This window comes from Cupressus sempervirens, chromosome 5 (genome assembly GCF_028749045.1).
Source record: "Cupressus sempervirens isolate cs-2001-9-10 chromosome 5, ASM2874904v1, whole genome shotgun sequence".
NCBI classification, from domain to species: Eukaryota; Viridiplantae; Streptophyta; class Pinopsida; order Cupressales; family Cupressaceae; genus Cupressus; species Cupressus sempervirens.
The window spans coordinates 509714074-509726391 of NC_143122.1; positions in this window are offsets into that span (position 1 = coordinate 509714074).

Below are 12318 nucleotides of genomic sequence, written 5' to 3' on the forward strand. Positions count from 1 at the left end.
ATTACATTCTTAACAATATCATATACCTTCTTTTGCAAGCTTTTGATGTATGTCCTTTATGTCTTTGGCTTCTCCCCCTCCCCCGTCCAATATCATATTTTTTCGCTCTAATTAGGAATGTGGGGGGGGGGGGGGGAGGACTCACAATTAGGGTTGTTTTATAATTTAGACCAGTAGTGATCTCTAATATCCCTTGAACATAACCCTACTTTCTTAGAGAGCCTAAGTTTCTAAAATGTATGAGATCTAAAATAGTTGTCATACTCTCAATAAGAACATTGTTTAACTTTGGATTTTGGAAATTTCACCTTTCCAGAAGGAAAAAAAAAACTATTAGATTCATACATAAATCAAAGGAACTATCATTGATTGCATTGAACAATATTGTTAGAGCATAAAAATAAAGATTGTTCAAACATATTATCATTGATTATGGTCATTCCTATATATATATATATATATATATATATATATATATATATATATATATATATATATATATATATATATATATATGATCTGTGGATCTGTGGAAATGGATTTCAATACTCTGTTCCAATTTCTTTCGTTCGACCATGAATTAGGCGAGAATACAGGGGCACTTGAGGTGCTTAACAGTGATATTGCTACTAAGCATGAGCTCATCCGAGGGTGTCAGACCTATCTAACCTTTATATATATGTTCAGTGGAGAACACAAGTGGGGGATAGAACATGCAATCTATTTGAACCACCAAAAACACCTTCATCAAGGCCATGAGGTACATAATTAGACATAAAATCCTATAAAAAATAACATGTCAAAATTCTAGTTAATGACATAAAAGTATAACATAAAATCCATTATTTAACTTTTGTTATAATTAAAAATTACACTAATGCTTCTCTATAATTTTTAGCTTTGTGCATCAATTTAGTCTCTTTGTTACATGATTGAGTTGTTTGCGGGTATAGAGATGCCAAAATTCTTGTCCAATTTTATGGAGGACTTTTTGAATTGAAACCATAGGGTTAGGGGTTGATGTGAAGTCAACAATGAATGGGTCCTCTTCACAGGACTCCTCTTGAGGGACTACATGTTCTTTTTCCTTTCTCTAATTACTTATTTGTAGCAACAATATTATTAGCACTATTAAAATTAAACCAAAATATGCAGTGAAGAAAAACATTATAAATATATTATTTAACATTTTTCTTGTATCTAATTTGTACAGTAACAATAAGGTTTACCTGTTGGGAAGAAGAAGTGCTTAGAGGGTCATCATCATCAATTCTATGTGGTTGATCAATATTGTAGCCTTGTGTTTCAATAAAGTTTCATTAAGACATGTTAAAACACATGTTGTTATTCTAAGTTATGTTGAATAATAAACAATTATAAGAGATATTCAATTAAAAGAATAGATAATTAGACTATACAATAATTCTGTATAAATCATTTTTTATTCTTTTCAAAAGATTTATATCATTTACAAGTTCATTTTACTATTTAGAAACAAAATGTGAATCTATAAAAAAAATCCAAATAATTATGAAAAAATAAGTGCTAATTATGCCCAACTATCATGAAAAACACTAATAGTTTACAACTAGGAAGAGAGTGACATATATTAGTAGATTATGCAATAAGTTTGCACAAACATGCATGCATATTTTAGGCATAAAGGACTGTAGTCTACAAAGATCAAATATAAAATTGTTAGAAAAAACTTAATAATTTAGTGGTGTGTTGGAGTCATTGATTAGAGGTCAGTTTAAATGGTGCATAGTATGTAATATCCCCATGATATTGGTTTTTTCTATATCTATGCAATTTAAATTGTAATTTATAAGAAACTCTTCCCCTACACATATTGATTTTATTGCACACACAAATATATAATTTTCCTTGTATGCCTCAAATATTCAATTGGGTTGCTTAATAGTTGACACATGTTGCATACTATTTATAAAACCTACAATATTCCCTATGGTGTTTGGCCTTTTGTCAATGTATACTACTCTTTTACATTGTTCATTGTCTTTCTATTTTATATAATTTTTTGAGAGTGCATATCTATGCATACTTTTTATATTGAACAATCTGCATACAACTACTATAATTGTAACAAGATCTAAGAAATTCCATCAACTCAACAACTTCTTTGTAAAAGATCTTTATACCATCCATGAAAACTAGGCCCAAAGTATGTAATGATAATGGTGCTATGTGATGTATCCTCTATCTAACACAAATTAGTGTTTATTGGAGGAAGTTCCTTAGAGAACCATTATTTTTGTAACCGTTAGTACCTAAAGGGAACCTCAAAGTAGTTTTTTCTCTCATCATCATAAGAACATGACCCACCTTGAGCAAGGAAATATTTCATGCATTTGTTAAAATTTTAATGATCTTTTAAGCTATAGTTGATCTCCCTAATTTGGACCTACCAAAATGTATGACTTTCTTGTCTCATTCCCATATTTCCCTTGCTCAAGGAAGACACATATGACAAATACCTATTTGTTAGCACCCGCACTCAATGAAATGACAGAGATATCTAGCAATGAGAGAGTTATTTTGCAAATAGTAAAAGACATTAATTTGTATAGTGTATTGAGCTACACATCATGATCCATGAGGATGTGTGGGATGCTCATGAAAGGAGTTTGGATTACTACATACGTAATTCAATTATCTTATGTTAGCTAGAAATTTCATGATACCTATTGTTAGTAAACATATTCATCTTTATGAAAATGTATAAGAATGAATCTTTTATGCCTTGGATAGAAAGACAAAATTAGAAACCAACAATTGGATAGATTATAATGAGATTGATAATCTTCCTCTAAATTTTATAGAGTATAATTCCCCATATGAAATATCCAATGAATTCACCAAACTACAAACAAATAACTAAGTAAGAAATAAAAATATCTATCTATAAACACATGATCGATGTGAAATAAATAAATACAAAGATAAATGAATACAAGAAACTAACTGTTGGAATTAAAGGTAGAGTAACTGAGAGGGGGGGTGAATTAGTTACTCACAAAAATTAATCCATAGATCCCTTAGATGTCTTAAAGATCTAGTTACTACTGATACTCAGTAAACAAATGTTGTAACTCGGTAAATTAAACTATTACTTATCTTCAAGCATTCATGCATGCAATTGAAAATAGAATGAACACAAGAGACACCAATTTTAACATGGAAACCCAATATGGGAAAAACCACCAAGTAACAACTCACCAATTTTTCACTCTTCTAAAGTGAGCCCTTTTAGGAGCCAACCCTATTAAAGGTTATAATACACACTATTAGGTGTGACCCTATTAGAGGATTTAATCACCCTGTTAGGAGTGGCCTTACTAGAGGTCTTTAGAACAATTCAACTGAACTGTCACCTTGTTAGAGGATTTATAAAATGGTTGTTAAACCAACTCTGTTAAGAGATTTGAAATCACTGCTACAATGGTTAGAAAGCACAATGAATTGACTTGAACAAGATGCAATTGAATTTGCTAGCTACAAGTCTCTGTTCAGCATCATTAGATCCTCCTTAATCAAATATGGCTTTGCTGATCCTCAATGATCTCTGATCATTCTTCAAATTCACTTCCACAATAATCAGTCTTCATATCACATTAATTCCACACACTTCCACACACTTAGAATTTGCAACTTGACCTCTTACTTATACCATTTAGATTGTCAAGTCAATCCATTCACATGTTACATTTACCAATAAACCATACATCATTCGGCTATAGATATTATTCTAAACAAATAAATGTTATTTCATAAAACAATGAAATCCTTTACTGGCTAACCCTGCTTCATAAATACTACTTCCAAAAATTTCCTGAGTTAACCTTCTTGACTCAGTTAATATTGCAATATCTGTAAAATCCTTTGGCTACCAAGTTTACTCAGTAAGAACTAAATTCCTTCATGAAAGCTTGGTAAGAACTGCATCTGCCACATTCCCTTTGATGACCAAGTGAGCTCAGTAAGAACTATTTCTGCCACATTTCTTTTGATGATCGAGTGAGCTTGGTAGATTCTGTCCTTTTGCCTTGCTGACCATTTGAGCTTGGTAAACACTATCTTTTGCCTTGCTGACCTTCTGAGCTTGATAGAAACTATCCTTTACCTTGATGACCTTCTGAGCTTAGTAGACACCATCCTTTGCCTTGCTAACCTTCTGAACTCAGTAGATAGTGTCCTTTTCCTTGTTGACCTTTTGAGCTTGGTAGACACTATTTGATGACTGATATGACATTTGTGTGACATCAAAGACAACACACAATTTGAACAATTGTATCCAACAATCTCCCTCTTTGGCATTGATGGCAACACAACATGTCATAGCAAAATGAAATTTGAAAACAAGTCTTTTACTAACAGAATACTTCACTTTCTTTTTCAAATACAATGAACTCTCTCTTTCATAATAATCTCTCCCTCTTATAAAAACTCTTATTTTATTTTATTTTTTATTTTTTTTGCAAATTTCATAAATATATGACAGTATACTCTCCCTCTTTGACAACACATGCCAAAGACAATTCAAAATAGTTGAATAGCATTGTACCTAATGTACTAATTCATATTTAACGTCTTTAATTGTTTGTTGCATCAACTAATAGTTCTTCAATTATGTTCCTATTGATGCATCACTAGAACTATATTTTAGTGAACTTCAAATAGGGGAATGACCCCTAACTTACCTCTTAGATACAATAATGCATCCTTAGGTAAAGGCTTTGTGAATATATCAGCAATTTGTTCCTTTATATGGACATATTCCAATCTTATTTCTTTTTCTTATACCAATTCTCTAAAAAGGTGATACTTTATGGCAATATGCTTGGTTTTTGAATGCATCATTGGATTCTTGGAGATGTTAATTGCACTTATGTTATCACAAAACATAACAACAGGTTCTTTGATTTATTGCTTTATAACTTCCAATAATTGTTTAAACTACACAATTTTTGAGCAATTTACTATTGTTGCAACATATTCGGCCTTTGCTGTCTATTGAGATGTATAATTTTGCTTTTTTCTTGTCTAAGAAACTAACCTTTTTCCAAGAAAGAAAGCTCCTCCACTTGTGCTCTTTTTGTTATCAATATTTCTTGCCCAATTTGCATTAGTGAACCCCTTCAAATCCAGTTTTCCTCCAAGTTTATACCATAATCCATATTCTTTAGTTCCTTTTAAGTATCTCATGATCCTTTTGATTGCCATCATGTGATTTTCTTTTGGTTTTGTTGAGAATCTTGCTACAATTCCTACTGCAAGGGCAATGTTTGGTCTTGTGTGCACTACATATTGCAACTTTCCAATCATGGATCTATACAACGTCTAATCCACTTCCTTTGATTCATCATCCTTGGTCAGTTTTAATCCAGTACGCATAGGAGTCCCAACTAGTTTGTAGTCTTCCATACCAAACTTTTTCAATATCTCCTTGATGTATTTAGATTGAGTGATGTAGATGCCATTCTTACTTTTTTGAATTTGAAGACCAACAAAGAATTTGATTTTGCCAAACATTGACATTTCAAATTCCTTGTTCATTTGTTCTAAAAATTCTTTGCAAAGATCATCATTTCCTGTGAACAAAGTATCATCTACAAATATTTCTGCCAAAATAATCTTATTATATGGTCCTTCCTTTATGTACAAACTTCTATTGTCATTATTTCTTTGAAAACCAATCTGAATAAGATAGCTATGCAATCTTTTATATCATGCTCTAGGGGCTTGCTTCAGACCATATAATGCTTTATGCAATTTGTAGACCATATCCTTCTTGTTTGGATCAACAAAACCTTTAGGCTGTTCAATGTAAATCTCCTCATCCAATATGCCATTGAGAAATGCTAACTTAACATCCATCTGATAGACTTTAAATCCTTTGAACACAGTATATGCAAGTAAGGTTCTGACACCTTCCAATCTTGCAACAGGAGCAAAAGTTTCTCCATAGTCTACACTTTCTTCTTGAGAGTATCCTTTGCATATTAGTCTAGCTTTGTTCCTTGATACCTTACCATCTTCATTTAGTTTGTTTTTGAATACCCACTTTGTTCCAATCACATTTTTGTCTTTGGGTCTAGGTACAAGATTTCATGTTTTGTTTTTCTCCATCTGTTCTATCTCTTCATACATAGCTTCAATCCAACTTTCATTGTCTAATGCATCTTTGACATTTCTAGGTTCAAAATCAACAAATAAACAAGTGTCTTTCAACTTACTTCTTGTCATTGTTCCTTCTGATTTATCTCCAATGATCTGATCTAGTGCATGTTGCCTTTTGACATATTTGGCTAACACAGGCTCCTTGCCTTTTGAATGACTTGCACTATTATCCTTCCGTGTTTCAACTTTTAATTTTGATTCTAGCTGCTCAGGCTCGGTAGATGCTAACTCAGTAGCTTCTATTTGCAACTCAGGTTCTTGCAGCTTAGTAGGTACTAACTCAGTTTGAACTTCTTGTGACTCAATTAATGAAAAATCTGGAGTTGAGAATTCCTAATTAATAGGTATACTTGGCATTGTATCAAGTTCAATGTAAACAAATCTTCTGTAGTCTTCAGGTTCCTTTTTGCTTTCTTCTTCTGTTCTTTCTACAAACTCATCAACTTTCACATGTGCACTTTCTATGACTTTGTGAGTAGATAAGTTCAAAGATCTATATGCTTTGCTTTTGCAAGAGTATCCCAAAAATATTCCTTCATCACTTTTTACATGAAATTTACCATTTCTAGATTCTTTCAAAATGTAACATTTTCTTCCAAATACTTTTAGATAACTTACATTGGATTTTTTGCCATACCACAACTCATAGGGTGTTCTGAATGAGTCATTTTTCAGCTATACTCAGTTCAAAGTATGAACTACAGTGCTGATAGCTTCCTTCTAGTATTTGATAGCAATGTCTTTCTCAATCATTAAAGTTCTTGCACAATCTATGATAGATCTGTTCCTTTTTTCTGTTATTCCATTTTGTTCTGGAGTTCTAGGTGCTGAAACCTATCTTTTGATTCCCCTTTCAATGCAAAAGTTATTGAATTCATGTGAAGTGAATTCACCACCTCTGTTAGATCTTAAGCATTTCAGTCTTTTTCCTATTTCCTTTTCTACTCTAGCCAAATACCATTTGAACTTTTAAAATGCTTCTGATTTCTCTCTGAGGTACATGATAGTCATCATTCTTGAATAATCATTTACAAACAGAATAAATTTTTTTTCACCTGTATAACTTTCAATGTCAATAGGTCTACACAAATCAGTATGCACAATTTCTAGAACTTCTTCAGTCTAAAAGTTCTTGCTTTTAAAACTAGTCTTTCCCATTTTACCAATTTGACAAATAGACCAACCTCAGGTTTCTTTATGTTAGGAATATCTCTTACTTTCCTAAATTTACTGATCTTTATTAAGTTGTCAAAGTTTACATGACATAATCTTCTATGCCACAACCAACTTTCTTCGATTTGAGCAATGAAACATGAACATTCACCAATTTCAAGATAAAATAAGTTACCTTTTTGTTTGAGTGCCTGATCTAATTAGCTTTCCTTTTCCATCCAACAATCTTTCTTTTCCATGCATAAATTCTACTTTGAATCCATTATTGAGTAGTTGTGCCACACTTAACAAATTATGATTTAGTCCTTCTACCCAATATGCATTATCACATACAAGTTCCTTGGTTAGTGAGATTCTTCCTTTTCCTCTTATACAACAAGGTTCATTGTTACCAAATCTTACACTGCCACCATCATAGTCTTCAAAGTATTCAAACTTAGTTTTATCACTAGTCATGTGATGAGAACAACCACTATCTATGATCCATGTATCATTTCTACTCATATGAGAAATAAGTGTCATTTCCTCATCATTATTAGACTCATCTTTCATAGTAATGTAGACAATTTTATCTTCTTCTTCATCATCAAAATAATTAGAATCTTTAGCCATAAAACATGTTTTCTTACCTTTATCCTTGAATGATTTGAAGTCTTTCTTGCCATTGTACTTATGACCTTTCTTCTCATATTTGTTCTGCTTATTTGGGCACCTAGCTACAATGTGTCCAATTTCTTCACAAGAAAAGCAGATTAGAGGAACCTTACCTTTGTATTTCCCTTTGCCTCTTGAATATTTTCTTGCTAGTAGAGCTTCAACCACTTCAAGATCACTTTCTGAACTTTGTTCTGATTCTTCATTACTATCTAATTGTGGATCTTTCATCTTTTTCCCTTTTTCTTTGAGTGAAAGCTTCGCTTCAAATGTTGATTCAATGTTCTTGGTTGCTAGAACATAATTGTCATAGTTGTCTAACTCAAATGTAGTCAATCTTCCAACTATGGCCTCTAAATCTATTTTATGATTTGCCTCACATATTCTTTCTTGAATTACAGAGACTCTGATTGCATAAATGGGAAGTAGAGTTCTAAGAACTTTACTTATCATTGTCTCCTCATTGATGTTTCCTCTAGATGCTTTGATTTCACTAACATATGCTTTAACTCTTTCAACATACTTTGCAATGTTTTCATCCTCTCTCATCCTCATTTGATCAAATTTTCCTCTCAAACTTTTTGCTTTGGCTCTTCTTACATTATCATCTCCTCCATAGATCTCTTTTAGCTTGTTTCACATTTCAAAGATAGTTTTGCAATCCTTGATGTCATCAAATTTTTCATGACTCAGAGCAGATGCTATATCTATCATCATGTTGTTGTGAGTCTTCTTTTCAGCAATATCATTGATAGATAATGTACCAGAAGGTTCTTCATATTTTTCATCAAGGTACTTCAGCCCTGTATCACCAATAGAAGCCAAATGAAGCCTCATCAATCCTTGTCATGTTGAGAAGTTGTCCCCATTAAGTCTTAGAATTTCCCTTTTGTAAGACATCTTGATCTTTAGCTTAAATCATTGAAATTTTTTCCTGTAAGCACCAAAAGCTCTGATACCAATTGTTGGAATTAAAGGTAGAGTAACTGAGAGGGGGGGTGAATCAGTTACTCACAAAAATTAATCCATAGATCCCTTAGATGTCTTAAAGATCTAGTTACTACTAATACTCGATAAACAAATGTTGTAACTCAGTAAATTAAACTATTACTTATCTTCAAGCATTCATACATGCAATTGAAAATAGAATGAACACAAGAGACACTAGTTTTAACATGGAAACCCAATATGGGAAAAACCACCAAGTAACTAGTCACCAATTTTTCACTCTTCTAAAGTGAGTCCTATTAGGAGCCAATGCTATTAAAGGTTACAATACACATTGTTAGATGTGACTCTATTAGAGGATTTAATCACCTTGTTAGGAGTGGCCTTGCTAGAGGTCTTTAGAACAATTCAATAGAACCGTCACCTTGTTAGAGAATTTATAAAATGGTTGTTAAACCAACTCTGTTAAGAGATTTGAAATCACTGCTACAATAGTTAGAAAGAAACAATGAATTGACCTGAACAAGGTGCAACTGAATTTACTAGCTACAGGTCTCTTTTTAGCATCATTAGATCCTCCTTGATCAAATATGGCTCTACTGCTCCTCAATGATCTTTGATCATTCTTCAAATTCTCTTCCACAATAATCAGTCTTCATATCACATTAATTCCACACACTTAAAATTCACAACTTGACATCTTACTTATACCATTTAGATTGTCAAGTCAACCCATTTACATGTTACATTTACCAATAAATCATACATCAGTTGGCTACAGATATTACTCTAAACAAATAAATGTTATTTCATAAAATAATGAAATCCTTTACTGGCTGACCCTACTCGGTAAATACCACTTCCAAAAATTTCCTAAGTTAACCTTCTTGACTCAGTTAATATTGCAATATCTATAAAATCCTTTGGCTGCTGAGTTTACTTGGTAACAATTGAATTCCTTCATAAGAGCTTGGTAAGAACTACTTCTTCCACATTCCCTTTAATGACTGAGTGAGCTCGGTAAGAATTGTTTCTGCCACATTTCCTTTGATGACCGAGTGAGCTCAATAGATTCTGTCCTTTTGCCTCATTGACCATCTGAGCTTGGTAAACACTGTCATTTGCCTTGTTGACCTTTTGAGCTTAGTAGACACTATCCTTTGCCTTGTTGATCTTCTGAGCTTGGTAGACACTGTCCGTTTTCTTGCTGACCTTCTCAGCTCGGTAGACACTATCTTATGATTAATATGACATTTGTGTGACATCAAAGACAACACACAATTTGAACAACTGTATCCAACACTAACACATAGTCTACTCTCCTGCATTCACAAATTATAGTTAATAGAGAAAATATGAAGAGCACACATACTCTTTTTAGCAAGATCATTAATTTGATAAAACTAAGTTCCAAAATTAACCAAAATCATATTGTTGATGGTATATTAAAAAATCATATTCAAGACATAGTTTAATATAACCCAAAGAAGACAATAAAAAATTCACAAATTTAGAAATTCCTCCTTCATTTATTCAATACCAAAAAGAAATAATGATCTCACAAGCTCAAGTCTTGCACAACAATCTACATAAAGAGTAAACATGTCCATTCCCTATGTGTTACAAGCGAGAAAATAAACCCCCTTCTTGTAGCATAAAGTATTTCATAAAAATAATTTGAAACCAACTCTTTGCCACCTTCTTACAATAAATAGTTCAATAAGATGGTTATTCAAGTTCATAACTAAATCTTGAAAGGATTATATAGTTAATCTATGTCTTTTCTTTTATCTCCTGATAACATTCAGACCTTTATATTTTGATATTTTTTTATGAACTATCAATTTAAAGTTTTATAAGGATATATTTTAGCATATTAAGTCATATTTGGACAAGTGGCATATGAATTCATTACTCCAAAATAAAAATATTCTTGATATTGGATGGATTAAACATATTCTTTACAACCAAATTAGGTCTTAGATGGGGCACATAATTTTTCATTGCATCATTGGAGCTTTCTAATTTTTTAATATGTTGCCATGATCCTAGCTTTCTATCTTCTCATTGGAGCAATTTGCAAAATAATATTCAAGTCAAAAGTTTTTTGCTAATATGTATAGGTCTATTAAACTATCATTTTGAACTATTCAACTATTGAACTTGTATTAACCTCAATGAATCATGTTGAGCCTATTGAACCAATTTGAACAAGTAGAACTTGTATGAGCCATATTGAACCAAAATGAAGTTATGTGAACCTTATTGTACTTACCTGATCATGTTTTCAACTAGTTTGAATCTCTATGAACCTATTAAACTAATTTGAACTATTTTGTATATTTTTGAATTGTTTGAACCTATCTAAACCCCTTTGAACCATATGAGCTACTTTGAACCAACTGAAGTAGTGAACCTGTGCTTCGAACTTGAACTCTAAACCTCTAAATTTCTACACTAAACCTAGTTGTATCCAAACTTGATGAACCATATGGAATACTTTGAACCAATTGAACAATTTTTAACTTGGTTCAATGAGGTTTACGACCCAAATAGAATCAAGATATAAAGCTCAAGTAAGAATTGAGATCGAGAAGCTTCACATTTTGAAATTTTTAAAGGAGGACCATTGTTAGAATTATTTAGAATAACTGGGAGGGGGGGGGATGGTGAATCAATTATCCAAGATCCAAATATACAAATAAAAATTTTCACAACTTAGTGAACCCATATCCATAAAACATTTTCATCATGCATGCATCCATTAGATCATACAATTACATTAACTTGTAGGTTACTGTCAAATCAACTTTGTAGAAATGTAAACATGAAACATAACAGATTCAATAACACATTTGACATAATGATTTAACATAGAAACCCAATTTGAGAAAACTCACCAGTAACATGATACTCATTCTCACTCTTCTAAAGTGATAACTTGTGAAACACCAACCCTATTAAAGGTTACAATGCACATTGTTAAATGTGACTCAATTAAAGCATTTCAATCACCTTATTAGGAGTGAGCCTTGTTGGAGGACTTTAAATCATTCACTTAGTTAAATGATTTATAAATGATTGTTAGGTCAACCTTTATCCAAAGGATTTACCCTAGACTAATACAATGATTATAAAGTAATAGTAAGGCTTGATCTGATAAAAAATTACAACAATTATAGATATTTCTTTTAGTCCTTCGTTCTTCTTGGCCTTCACACACTTCATCTCTATTAGCTTGTTCACCCTGCAAGCATCCATACCCTTAAGCCTTCTCACTTTTCTTGCTAATGCAAACACTTCTCTTAGGTCACTGAATGAAGAAATACCCTAGACTCTTTT